General features: G+C 41.2%; 1 pseudogene; it reads right to left on the reverse strand.

Annotated features, from left to right (window-relative positions):
• Positions 1–3,355: 3,355 nt before the first annotated feature.
• On the reverse strand, positions 3,356–9,660 carry LOC122095407 (annotated as a pseudogene).
• Between the last annotated feature and the right edge of the window lie 4,772 nt (positions 9,661–14,432).

Genomic DNA, 14,432 nt, shown 5'->3' on the forward strand with positions numbered 1-14,432 from the left:
TTTGCATTTCTTTTATGGCTAGGGAGGTTGAGCATTTCTTCATTTGTCTATTGGCCATCCTTCTTTCTTCTTCAAAGAAGTTTGTCTTTAAGTCTTTAGTCCACTTATTTATTGGGCAGTTGTTTCTTTGAGGATTTGTTGTTGGGGGATTTAATTTTTTGTGTTCCAAGTATATTTTAGATATGAAACCCTTGTCCGTTGTATGACTACTGAAGATCTTCTCCCAATCCGTGGGCTTTCTAGTGATCTTGCTAGCTATGTCCTTTGCCATGCAGAAGCTCTGCAACTTAATGCAATCCCATTTGTCCAACATTTCTTTGATTTCTTGTGTTTCTGGGTCTCTATTAAAATTTCGGGCAGCGCCAAGGAGACCTAGGGTTTCTCCTATTCCATCCTGTAATGTTTTCAGAGTGTCTGCTTTGACTCCGAGGTCTTTGATCAATTTGGAGTGGATTCTGGTGCAGGGTGATAGATAACGTTCTAGCATTAGTTTTCTACAATTAGTTAACCAGTTTTGCCAGCACCATTTACTGAAGAGGCTGTCTTTCTTCTATTCTATTTTTTTAGATCCCTTATCGAAGATTAGATGGCTATATGTCTGTAGGTTCATTTCTGGGTTTTCAATTCAATTCCATTGGTCCTGAGGTCTGTTCTTGTGCCAATACCAAGCTGTTTTGATTACTATGGCTTTATAGTAGAGTTTGAAAATTGGTATTGATATTCCTCCAGCAGTGTTCTTTCCGTTGAGGAGCGTTTTTGCTATTCGGGGTCTTTTATTGTTTCATATGAATTTTTGGATTGCCTCTTCTATTTCCTTGAAGAATGAGGTTGGAATGTTGATAAGTATCACATTGAATTTGTAGATAGCCTTGGGAAGTATTGCCCTTTTCACGATGTTAATCTTTCCAATCCAGGAGCATGGGAGTTTTTCCCATTTTCTAAGTTCTGTTTTCATTTCATTTTTAGTTTTTAAAGTTTTCATCATAGAGGTCCTTCACTTCTTTGGTTAAGTTAATTCCTAGGTATTTTATTTTTTTATGGGGCTATTACAAATGGAGTTGCTTTCGTAATTTCAACCCCACTTTTCTAACATTTGTTACCTTTCCTCCTTTTGGTGCTGGGGACTGAACAGAGAGTCTTGTGCATGCCAGGGCTGTACTCTACCATTGAGTGTCATCTTCACCCAGAGCTTTGGTTATCATACTAGTCAAGGACTCTATTAAGTATTTGATACAGTTACCAAGGTACATGAGAATAAGTGAGATGCTGCACTTAGCATTTGGACAAAATAATCACCCTGTCTATAGGAGTCACCTCAATGTTGGCTTGTGTGGCAATTAGTGCAGAGCTCTGGCTAGGAGGAAACAAAAGCCATGCCTGAGAAATATATGGTGATCTACTGATAAAATTATCAACAAGAGTTTTCTGAGGGGTGAGGCAAGAGTCATTAATTGTGAAACAAGAACTACTTCGTCAAGAGTGTAAAGTAATAATCCAAAGCCACCAGAAAAAGCTCATAAATAAGTACTTAAGAGAAAACAAAAATATTCTTAGTCAAATACTGGTAGATATGCTAGGTGGGGCCTCCATCACAGCTTGGCCTCAGTCCTTAACCCACTGAGGAGTGCAAGTGCCTTGGCCAGACCTGCCTTCAGTTCTGACCCAGCAGCCTTATTGGATTTGGAGATCATCCAACCTGATCAGTTCCAGGACTAGAGATCCAGGAATGTCAATTTGCTGGCCAACACCTACTCCCTAGGACTCCCACATTGGAAGCTATTTGCACTTTGATATGCCTTGGGGCAAGGACAGAAAACATCTTGCTTCTAGTCACAGATCACCCTCTGGGGAAGTTTACTTTCTAATGAGTGAGATCAGCTTGGCTTAAAGATCTATACCCCACTCATCTCCACCCTACTCCAACCTCAGGCCTGGTAGAGGAAAGCTTAGGGAACTTACTATTTCCCAACTTTACTAGCAGCAAGGAACTTGCACCTCACCCAGTGGTATCTTTTTCTTAGAGCTTTCTAAAAGTTGCTGGATTCCCATAGGTCCTGTTTCTGAATAAAAAGGGGATTACAGGTTATTGGTGGCCATGGAGGAATGCCTGGCACAGACAACCTACCTGAAGCCTCACTGCAAGAGGAGTGAAAGATTCTTGCAAAAAGAACCCTTGACTGATTTGGCCTCCAGTGAAAACAGAAGTGTTCGACCTCTTCCTGGCCATTGTAGGTTCTAAGCAATTGAGATTTCTATCTTACTCATGTAAAGTAACCATACCCAACAGGCTAGCTCCATGCATCCCTTTTGTCCTTACAACTCCCCGTGGGCCTCAGATAGCTTTGAATGCTGGAAAAGTGAGTCTCCCCTTCTCTCCTTCACTTGGAAGGAGAGAATCAAGCAGTTCTTGATACACTATGGGGCTGGTCAGCTTTTCACTCCCTCAAACAGCTAGACTCACTTCTGTCCTTAATGTTGCCAGATGCCTTGAGAAACTACCCTGGCAACCAAGATCTTGCACTCATCCTGTGAGTTCTGCTTCACTGTAAACTGAACTGTAAGCACAGGGATCGGGGTTCCTGCTACTGTTTCTGGGGAAAGTGACTGCAATCCCTCTGATGGGGCATGAGACAAGAACCTACCATTGTGTGAAGGGGAAGTAGATCTGTAATGGCCAGTATTCATAACTGCCTTTTGTGGTTCCATTCCCAAAGAGGAATGTGTAATGGGTGGCAGGTATAGCCAGTCCTGTGTCAGAATAAAGGAGAAAGAGGCCCTGCTACCTCAGTGCCCAGACAAGCCTTGAACGTCAATCATTTCAGTACTACAAACATCAAATTGGTACTAGGAAAATTGTAACATCTAGATTTGGTTTTCTTTCTCTTCAACCTGCTTTTTTGCTACTGGCATGCTATTGAGAGATTTCTAACTTTAAAACTGGGCCAGGGAAAATAAAAAATATTGGCGTTTGTCATCCTCCTCTTCAAAATAGCAGGAACACCATGAATTTGAAACTCCTCTTGAGCACCAGTCCTATATTGCTAAGATTAAATCCTGCTGGCCAACTTTATATTTCAAATACATTGAAAGAATAAAAGGGATTCTTAAGAAGAATAAGGACTAAGTATAAAATGTATACTTCTTTATTTATATAAATAAGGCTTTCATACAATCATATTTAAAAGTAATCTGTATTTTTACATTCACCCCCCGTGAGTTCCTGACAGGAAAGGCTGTGCATAATGATACACAGCAAGAATCCCACTGCAGGACAACAGGAGCTCAGGAAAGCACCATTAATTTGAGAAGTAGGCAGGCTCTGACACTCCTGTTGCACTGCTAGCAATGGGAAGTCTTAAACTAGTTCCTCCACCAAGTCTTCTTCAAATTCCCCCTGTTCATCAGCAGTAGCATCTTGGCACTGCTGGTACTCGGACACCAGGTCATTGATATTGCTCTCAGCTTCAGTGAACTCCATTTCATCTATGCCCTTACCTATGTATCAGTGCAAGAATGCATTGCACTGGAACATGGCACTGAACTGCTCTGAGATGCACTTGAAGGGATCCTAGATGGCCATGTTGTTGCAGATGAAGGTGGCCGACATCGTGAGTCCATGTGGAGGGGGGGGAGGGAAGGGGCGATGTCATACACAGCCGTCTTCACATTGTTGGGGATCCAGTCTCCAACATAGCTGCTGTTCTTGTTCTGCACGTTGAGCATCTGCTCATCCACCTCTTCATGGACATGCAGCCTCGGAAGATGGCAGCTGCTGTCAGGTAGCAGCCATGGCGGAGATCACAGGTGACCATCAAGTTCTTAGCGTCAAATATCTGCTGGGTGAAGCTCGGGCACTGAAAGAGCATGGTACTGCTGGCTGGCACGGCTGGTCAGGGGCACAAAGCCAGGCATGAAGAAGTGCAGGCGGGAAAGAGCATCAGATTCAAGGCCAGCTTGTGCAGGTCTGCATTCAGCTGGCCAGGGAAGCACAGGCAGGTGGTAACCCCACTGTTGGTGGCTGACACCAGGTGGTTCAGGTCGCCATAGTTGGGCATGGGCAGCTTCAAGTTACAGAAGCAGATGTTGTACAGGACCTCGTTGTCGATGCAGAAAGTTTCATCTGCATTTTCCACCAGCTGGTGGACAGAGAAGATCGTGTTGTAGGGCTCCAGCACTGTGTTTGACACCTTCAGGGAGGGCATGACACTGAAGGTGTTCATGATGCGGTTTGGGTACCCTTCTTGAATATTGTTGAGAATCAGAGTGCCCATACTTGACCTGGTGCCACCTCCCAAGGAGTGGGCCAGCTAGAAACCCTGTAGACAGTCACACCTTTCTGACTTCCGCCTCACCACATCCAGTACCGGCTCCACCATCTCGGCTTCCTCTGTGTAGTAGCCCTTGGCCCAGTTATTGGCTGCCCCACTCTGGCCTATCAGACATGATGAGACACACACTCCAAGAATATTTACTGTGACATTTGTATTGTGAAGACAATAGGACTCTTCTGAGCCAACCTTCGCTTTTACTTTAGATAACTTTGGTGAAATAAAGGAAATGTTTTCAATGTATCTGGGACCCTACAAATCACCCAGGTTCTAAAGAAATAAAGACAATGTGGAGGAAGATACATTTTAACCCAAATCAACTACTTGTAGAAATGAAGAACAGAGCCTGCCTCAATACTGGAAATGTAGTTATTTTCACAGGAGGGACAGGAGCACAGTGTGATCATAGGAAAGCTAAGCTGCAAGCACTTGTCTGCACCTTGCTCACACATAGCTGTGCTTTGATTTCTGGTTTCCTGAAGTAGTTCTCTGTTATTGCCGGGACTTTGAAATGACCAGCAGCGCTGAAACCTTGTTGGAGGCTTTCCCTGATTGCTGATCTTTCCCTTTAGAGGCTACTTTGTCATAGAGTGCTTGAAGAGTGGCACTGATCTGAGCTGTCTGAGTGGCCAGGGGCATGACTCCAGTGGACTGGAATAGGTGGGTTAGCTGAGGACAATATCTAGGTGTATAAAGGCTCAGCCCAGCACTGGAGTGCCTGGATGTTAGGATCCATAGATCATGATGACATACCAAATATGAAGTTGTCTGGCCTGAAGCTCTGGGCAAATGGTCCTGATCTCACTGAGTCTAAGGTTCCAGGCTCTAGGTCCACCATGGTGGCCCGAGGAACATATTTTTTGCCTGTGGGGACAAGAGTTGACGTAGGCCTATAATTGACAAGAAACTTAGGGGCAGAGCTTATGATTTTAATGACTCTCAGCATTCATTACAGAAATTACAGCATTTGAGACATAGAAACAGAAAAGATTGGTTCAGCCATTGAGGGATTTTTTGAAGAGGGATTAGCAGTGGTTCTCTCACTTCAGCCCTCCCTTCTTTTCAGGCCTCCTGGTCACTTCCGCCTTTTGCACACCATCCCATCCCTGCCAATCCTCCGGGGCTAGTCAGTCTTTACTGATGCTGTCAATATAAGCTAGCTTATGTGGATTCAGAACAGGCAGAAGAAAGTAGAAATGCATTTGGAGTGTGGATGGAAAATGCCACTCAACTGTGACTACCCTTTTTGCCCCTTGGTCAATGAGACAGTCATGAGACAATCAAATTGTTTCAGCTTTCTTGTCATCAAGAGTTGATTCAAACTTATACATTCTCTTTCTCGACACTGTCTCTTAAATTACAGAGGAACAATATGGTAATCTTGCTTCACAAAAAATGGAAAAGACAACATTGAAGGAAGAGCTCCTTGCTTCATGATGAGTGTTGGGCTGTTAAGAGCCAGTTGTCATTGTTGGAGTTTTTAAAGTTACTCACCCATAAACCCTTACAGGTGTCTTCCTTTTCAAGGTAATTCAAGTCATTGATTGATATTACCCTTTAAAACTTCCATGGAGATGTTGAATATTTTTGTGATTACCATCTTGTTGTGAGATGAAATCCATTTCTGACTTAGTAAGGAATGGACTTGAGAATTCTGATAATTCTCTTAGAACTTCAATTCTGAAGGAAGCTAAATAAATCTTGACAGGATAAGAACAAATATATGTGAATTAATCCTTCCTCTTCATCCCTTTTCCTTCCCCAGTACTGTTAATTGGGCCACTGGCTCCTCTTCTCCAGTCCGCAAGTTCCAAATGCCTCAGGCCTTAACCCATTCCTTCTCCACCTCCTCGCATGTTTCTCGTCTCCATTCCTGCCAGTTTTCATCTTCAGGTTCACCTTTAATTCACCTGCTATTGTCTCTGCACATGCCAACACTGTACATTCCACCAAATGTGGCTTGTCAAGGGAAATAATTATACACTATTTTCTTCTCATATACTTGTACTGTACTCTATAGTAAAACCACTGGCTACATAGCATGTACCTGTTAATAAGTATGATGTCATGTAGAGACACTTGAATGTGTGTGGCAGATTATTTGTAGGTTCTATACAAATACTATTTTATATAAAGAACTTGAGTGTGTGAAGATGTTGTTATTGGTGGGGGTCCTCGAGCCCATTACATGAGGATACTGAGGGGTGATTGAATCTTAAGTAATGGTGCTGTTTTCATACTTCCTTTAAATGAATTTATTAAAAGACTACTTTTTCAGCCCTTTGTTTATGGATCACATCTGTAATCCTAGCTAATCATGAGGCTGAGATCTGAGGATCATGGTTCAGTGTTAGCCCAGAAGGGAAGGAAAGTTCTTGGAACACCTATTTCCAATTAACCACACACACACACACACACACACACACACACACAACACACACAACACAAAGCTCAAAGAGAAGCTCTATCAATTGAGCCACTAGTAGACTTCCATGTGAACAGTGACCTGATTGAGCCTCACAGGTGTCTGCTGGACCAGACATCCATTAAAAGGGCTAAAGGATGCAGATATCTCATACAGGCTGTGTGACATCTCTGATTGGGTCTGGGATGGATATGGCCACAGACTGACCTATGACCTTGAGAGTCACATAGCTCTCTCCTACAGACAATAAAACCCTGTACAAAGCATCCCAGTAAGTACCTTCCCTTAGGACCCCTCCTGTCTAGCAAGACATTTGATATTCTCTTCTTCAATATATCATTGCTGTTTTATTCTTCCCTCTATATCCATGAACTCATTCTGTGAGATCATAGAGACAAAAGATGTGATTCAGTTATTAGGTTTTCAGTATCAACATGATGGCCTGCTTCAAAACAGACCTTTTTTTCAACTTCCTGGGCACCAAAGCTGGTGGATCCTGAATGCTTTTATCTTGAGCCCTTTTTGCGTTGCCACCAAACCTGTGCTAGAGTATCATCAGTGCCCAAGGGACACACCGAGAATGCGTTTGTTTCAATCACACATGGTATACCTAGGTGTTGAGTCTGCAAACATGATGGGTACTCACAGATGTGTGACTTAGTGATGTCAGCCACTCAGCACAAGGTTTCCCTGGACCAGAGTCTCATCCCCATGCATTGAGTAGATGATAGGTGAAACCTTTGTTTCTCATACACAGATTATATCCTGATTGTTCCTAGTAAATGAATCCCATAGACCACAGGGGAAACAAGCTGAATCCTTCTTTTAGTCATTTCTTCCCTAACACTGACACATCTGCTCCTTGAAGACACCATGGACACATACCTCCCAGTAGAGGCTTTCCAAGACCCTACTCCACCATGTCACCCACCCACTTCAGATCTGTTAGCAGCCACTTTCCTCTAATAAACACATCCCTCATGTCCAGCCTCCCCTATGAAAGTCTTCACTGTTGGGTTTTTATCCTAATGTAGGGGTCACATGCTTAACTATCAAGGTCATGGTTATTTGATATCTTTTGGGTCTACACACAGGACTGCTCAGGGCCATATTGATCCAATGTCTATGGCTCTGTTCACAAGACTGCTCAGTGCCATGGTGATGGGATGTATAGTGTCTGCATATGGGACTGCTCAGTACTATAGTGAATGATGCAGAATATCCATAGAAGGGCACCATTTTCCCATTGAGATTTTCAGCTTTCATTACTTGCGCATAGCTGGTGTTCCACACAGCACTCTAAAATCTATGGGAATTTAGGAAAGAGCCTCTTTATCATGAATTAGCAGAGAATGGAAGAAAATACAATACTCAGCTGTGGTGGTGGTGGCTCTAGCTGGTATTTCTTGATACTCAGCAGACTAAGATCTGAGGATCTAAGTTCAAGGCCAGTCCAGGCAAGAAAATTCAGTGACATTCTTATCCCTAATTAACCACCAAAAATCCCGAAGTAGAGCTATGACTGAAGTGGTAGAGCACTAATCTTCAGCAAAAAAAAAAAAAAAAAAATCCAAGTCAACGTTTAGGCATTAATTTAAGCCTTAGGACCAACACACACACACACACACACACACACACACACACACACACAGACACACACACAACCATTTGTCCAGCACTGGTGGCTCACACACCTGTAATCCTAGCTATTTAGGACGCTGAGGTCTGAACTTCAGAGTTTCAATCCAGCCCAGGTAGAAAAGTTTGAGACTTATCTCCAATTAACCACCAGAAAACCAGAAGTGGTCCTGTGGCTCAAAGTGGAAAAGCACTAGCCACGAGGGACAGTGTCTAGGTCCTGAGTTCAAGCCTTTCGACTGACAAGAAAAATAAAATGTAACACCTGGATCAGGTCCTTTGTCTCCTTTGTTTGAGGAAAGAGTCTACAGACAAAAAGGAAGAGGTAAGACAGCATAACTTTATTGAAGGAAAAGACCATCAGAACCCTTGCTAGACAAGACAGGCCCATGGGAGGGAAGGCACTAGTTGATGTGGGTTATGTAAGTATTAATGAGGTGTCTTTAGGAATGAACTATATGTCTCTCAAGACCATTGGACAGTCTGCAGGTCATATCACTCCCCAGGCCTAGTCCGAAGCTCCACAAAGCCAACCCAAGATCTTTATGCATTCTTTAGTCCTTCTGAGTAGGTTATAATTTTGGTACCTACCTCTGGGGTAGAGTCACCTCATCACAGTGTTTATTGTTCCAGGGGCGATGGGCCATGATATGATGTCAAGGAGCCTGCACACAGGACGGCTCAACGCCAAAGTAAAAGACAACTTCTCTGGGAGAGAGACTTTGCCTCCATTGCACAGACATGCTCTTTTTATGCTCTGATAACTCTGGGCGGTTTTTCCATGTTTTCTCATTTTTTTTCTCCAGTGCTTTAGATGGAACCCAGGACATCATGCATGTAAGGCAAGCACTCTCCCATTGCAATTATATTTCTTTCCTTGGATTTGTTTTTAAATGAGCAGTAGATATCATCTTTGTGTATAGGAAAATAGTTATCAAATATCTCCATTTTAAAGGTTTCAGCTCATGAAGTATCACAGTATTTTTTATAATCTAAAATAGAGATATTCTGCCTTGGAGATGTCCAGAGGCCTCAGCCATAAAAACGCCTGGGATAACTGCTGTGCAATTGGCAATGCCAAGCTGGAGCCTTTCCCTTTTGCCCCAGCTTGCTGTTGCACCAGTGCTCCTTTCACCAGAAATGCTCATTTTCTCCATTTCTGCTCTTTGACACTTACATAGAGGAGTCAGCTCCAGCCCTCTGAGAACTCTCTATGGGGGTGCGGAGTGCAGATTCTAGTATGGAAGAGGGCTTCTCTTCCTCCTCCATCTTTTGTGCTGGTCTTGGGCTTGATCTCAGTGACTGGCTCAGTCAGTTTTTCTGTTTGTTTATTTTTTCTTGTTTGTTTGATTTTTAGTCAAGAGCAGAACTTAGGCCACAGTTTCACTTCCAGATATTTGGGCTCCTAATTAGTGATGAGTCTCATGAACTTCCCTACAAAGGCTGGCTTTGAACCTCATTCCTCAGATGTTTGCCTCATGAATAACGTGGATTATAAGCATGAGCCACAAGCACCTGGCAGAGACAGGGGTCTTCTTTCAGACATACTGGCTAAACAGTGCAAAGATCAAGAGGGGTAGCCTCTTTGTTTCAGCTGACCCCATCTTTTTCCATCACATCCAGCGTCAGCCCTGTACCACTCATGGAGAAGAGCTTGGTGCTTCTTCATGCCTGATCTGAATTAATTCATTGATCATACTAATAATAAATAAAAATATTTCATGAGTATGTTTGTCTTCTCACCAACAGCAACGGATCTAGAAATCAAGAATCATTTATACCTTAACTTTCCAACTCCAGAATGCAGAAAATTACTCACGTTGCATATGCCTTTCTTTACTAAGTGAATTAGATCAGAGTAGCCTTCACATATGCTTCTCACCCAGTGGAGATGATAACAAGGTAGCAAGGTGTTGGGCAGCTTGTATAGAAATTGGGCAAGGACCATAAAAACAAACACATTTTGACTTTGAAAGGCTGGAACAAAATCTACAAAGCAAACGATCCCGATAAACAGGCAGGAGTTGCGATACTAATATCAGATAAAATAGACTTCAAATTAAAATTAGTTAGAAGAGATAAAGAAGGTCGCTACATACTAATGAAGGGATCTCTCCTTCAGGAGGATAGTACAATTGTAAATAGTTATTTGCCAAACAACGGAACACCCAAATTTATCCGAGAAACACTCCTTTCTCTCAAATCTCATATAGATCTAAAGACATTAATTGTTGGGGACTGTAACACTCCACTATCGCCACTAGATAGATCAACTCAGCAAAAACTCAACATAGAAACCGCAGACCTAAACAACTGCATAGATCAACTAGATTTAACAGACATCTACCGAATATTTCACCTAGCAGCATCAGAATACACGTTTTTCTCAGCAGCACATGGAACATTTTCCAAAATAGACAACATTTTAGATCACAAAGCAAATTTGTCCAAATTCAGAAACATTGAAATTATACCTTGCATTCTCTGAGACCACAAGGGAATAAAATTAGAACTCAGCACCAAAATCCACCAAAGAAAGTCCTGTAACATATGGAGGCTGAACAACACACTGTTGAACCACCAGTGGGTCATGGAAGGGATTAGAAACAAAATTCAATTGTTCATGATATTCAACAAAAATGAGCACACAAACTACCAGCTTCTCTGGGACACAGCAAAGACAGTACTCAGAGGCAAGTTTATAGCTCTGAGTTCCTACATCAACAAATTGGAGAGAGCTGAAACCAACAATTTAATGAGACAGCTGAGCCTCCTTGAAAAAGAGCAGCAAGATAAACCCAATCCAGTAGATGGAAAGAAATAAAGAAAGTTAAATCAGAAATAAATGAATTAGAATCCAAAAAAATCATAGAAAGAATCAACAAAACAAAGAGTTGGTTCTTCAAAAACATTAACAAAATTGACAGACCCTTAGCAAATCTTATCAGAAAAAGAAGAGAACACACCTAAATAAATAAACTCGGAGATGAGAATGGTAACATCACCACCGAAACAACCAAGATTCAGAATATTGTAAGGGAATATTTCTCAAAACTTTATGCTTATAAGTTTGAGAACTTGCCAAAAAAGGACCTTTTCCTAGCAAATATCGACATGCAGAGACTAAACCAAGATGAGTTAAACCATCTTAACAGGCCCATATCAAGAACTGAAATAGTAACAGCAATCAGAGAACTCCCTTCTGCTGTTTTACGGTGGAATTCTACAAGGCCTTCAAAGCAGAACTCACACGAATACTCATTCAACACTTCAATGAAATTAAAGAGAAGGTTCACTACCGAATTCATTCTATGAAGTTATAATAACCCTCATTCCAAATCCAGGCAGGAACTAATCAAACAAAGAACTATAGACCCATATCTTTGATGAACATTGATGCCAAACTTCTCAACAAAATTTTGGCAAATCAGCTTCAACAATTCATCCAAAAACATCATACAGCACAATCAAACAGGATTCATTTCAGGGATGCAGTGCTGGTTCAATATACACAAATCAATAAACATAATTCATCACATCAACAAAGGTAAGGATAAGAACCACATGTTTATCTCAACAGATGCAGAAAAAACATTTGACAAGATCCACCACCCCTTTATGATGAAGGTTCTGGAAAAATTAGGAATCCATGGAACATTCCTCAATACAATAAAGGCTGTATAAGACAAACCTACAGCCAGTATTATATTCAATTGTGAAAAACTGAAGCCATTTACTCTAAACTCAGGAAAGAGACAAGGATACTCACTCTCTCCTCTACTCTTCAATCTAGTATTAGAATGCTTAGTTACAGCAATAAGACAAGACGCAAACATAAAGTGGATCCAAATAGGGAAAAATGAAGTAAAACTCTGCCTCTTTGCAGATGAGGTGATCTTGTATTTTAAGAATCCCACTCCCAAATTACTCATTGTGATTCAAAACTTTGGCAAAGTAGCAGGATATAAAATTAACCCCCCAAAATCAATGGCTTTTCTATATGCCAACAATGAGAAAAGTGTGGCTAAAATCAAGAAAAAAAACTCCATTTAGAATAGCCCCACAAAAAATAAAATACCTAGGAATTAACTTAACCAAAGAAGTGAAGGACCTCTATGATGAAAACTTTAAAAACCTGAAAATGGAAATCAAAACAGAACTTAGAAAGTGACAAATAACTCCTGGATTGGAAAGATCAACATCGTGAAAATGGCAATACTTCCCAAGGCTATCTACAAATTCAATGCGATACCTATCAAAATTCCAAACTCATTCTTCAAGGAAATAGAAGACACAATCTAAAAATTCATATGGAACAATAAAAGACCCCAAATAGCAAAAACGATCCTTAACAGAAAGAACACTGCTGGAGGAATAGCAATACCAATTTTCAAACTCTACTATAAAGCCACAGTAATCAAAACAGCTTGGTATTGGCACAAGAACAGACCTCAGGACCAATGGAATAGAATTGAAAACCCAGAAATGAACCTACAGACCTATAGCCATTTAATCTTTGATAAAGGAGCTAAAAAAAATAGAATGTAAGAAAGACAGCCTCTTCAGTAAATGGTGTTGGCAAAATTGATTAACTACCTGTAGGAAACTAAAGCTAGAACCTTATATATCACCTTGCACCAGAATCAACTCCAAATGGATCAAAGATCTCAGAGTCAAAGCAGACACTGTGAAAACTTTACAGGATGGAGTAGGAGAAACCCTAGTTCTCCTTGGCACAGGCCAAAATTTTCTTAATAGAGACCCAGAAACACAAGAAATCAAAGAAAAGTTGGACAAATGGGATTACATGAAAGTGCATAGCTTCTGTATGGCAAAGGACATAACTCACAAGATTAATAGAAAGCCCACGGATTGGGAGAAGATGTTCACTATCCTTACAACAGACAAGGGTCTTATATCTAAAATATACCTGGAACTCAAAAAATTAAATCTCCCAACAACAAATCTTCAAAGAAACAACTGCCCAATAAATAAGTGGGCTAAAGAAGTAAAGAGAAACTTCTCTGAATAGGAAAGAAGAATGGCCAATAGACACATGCTCGACCTCTCTAGCCATAAAAGTAATGCAAATCAAAACAATATTGATATACCACCTCACACCAGTTAGAATGTCTATAATCAAGAAGTCCAATTACAACAGATGCTGGAGGGGATGTGGACAGAAGGGAACCTTACTGCATTGTTGGTGGGAGTGTAAACTTGTTCAACCACTTTGGAAAGCAGCATGGAGGTTGCTCAAAATACTCCACATAGAGCTCCCCTAGGACCCGGCAATCCCACTTTTGGGCATTTACCCAAATGTTCACAATCAACAACACACTAAAGCTCCCAGCACAACTATGTTTACTGCAGCATTATTTACCATTGCTAAGATATGGAACCAACCCAGATGCCCCTTGGTAGATGAATGGTTCAAGAAAATGTGGTATATATACGCAATAGAATACTATGTCTCCATCAGAAAGAATGGCATTGCCCCATTTGTTAGGAATTGGAAAGACTTGGAAAAAATTATATTAAGTGTAGTAAGCCAGGCCCAAAGAATCATAGGTCCCATGATTTCCCTTATTTGCAATAACTAGTATATGTCTGAGTCAACCAGAAAAAGTGAGATAAGTTGATGTTAGGGGAATGAACCCAAAGGTACGTATTCAGAGGTTTTGTTTTGGTATTTTTTCCTTTCATGCAATTGTTTCTATCATATTTATAAGATTATTTCTATGTTGCTTTGTATGTCCCTCCCCCACAGCATAACCCATACTTTCACTGTTTTTGATGTTGGGATAATTTGTGGAGGAGAAGGGAAAAAACAAATCGTTTAACTAGGGATACAGGTGGACCCATTGCACCAATAAGATGTACAAGTTGTTATGTCGAAAAACGAACTTAACAACTTGGGGGAGGATCGGTTGGGGAGAGGGGAGTAGTATGGGAAGGGATGGGAAGGGGAAACAACGAGGAGTCAACAATGCTTGATAAGAAATGTACTCGTTATCTTGCCCATGTAATTGTAACTCCTC

The sequence above is a fragment of the Dipodomys spectabilis genome, unplaced genomic scaffold, assembly GCF_019054845.1.
Source record: "Dipodomys spectabilis isolate Male_0828 unplaced genomic scaffold, ASM1905484v1 ptg000349l, whole genome shotgun sequence".
Lineage (NCBI taxonomy): Eukaryota > Metazoa > Chordata > Mammalia > Rodentia > Heteromyidae > Dipodomys > Dipodomys spectabilis.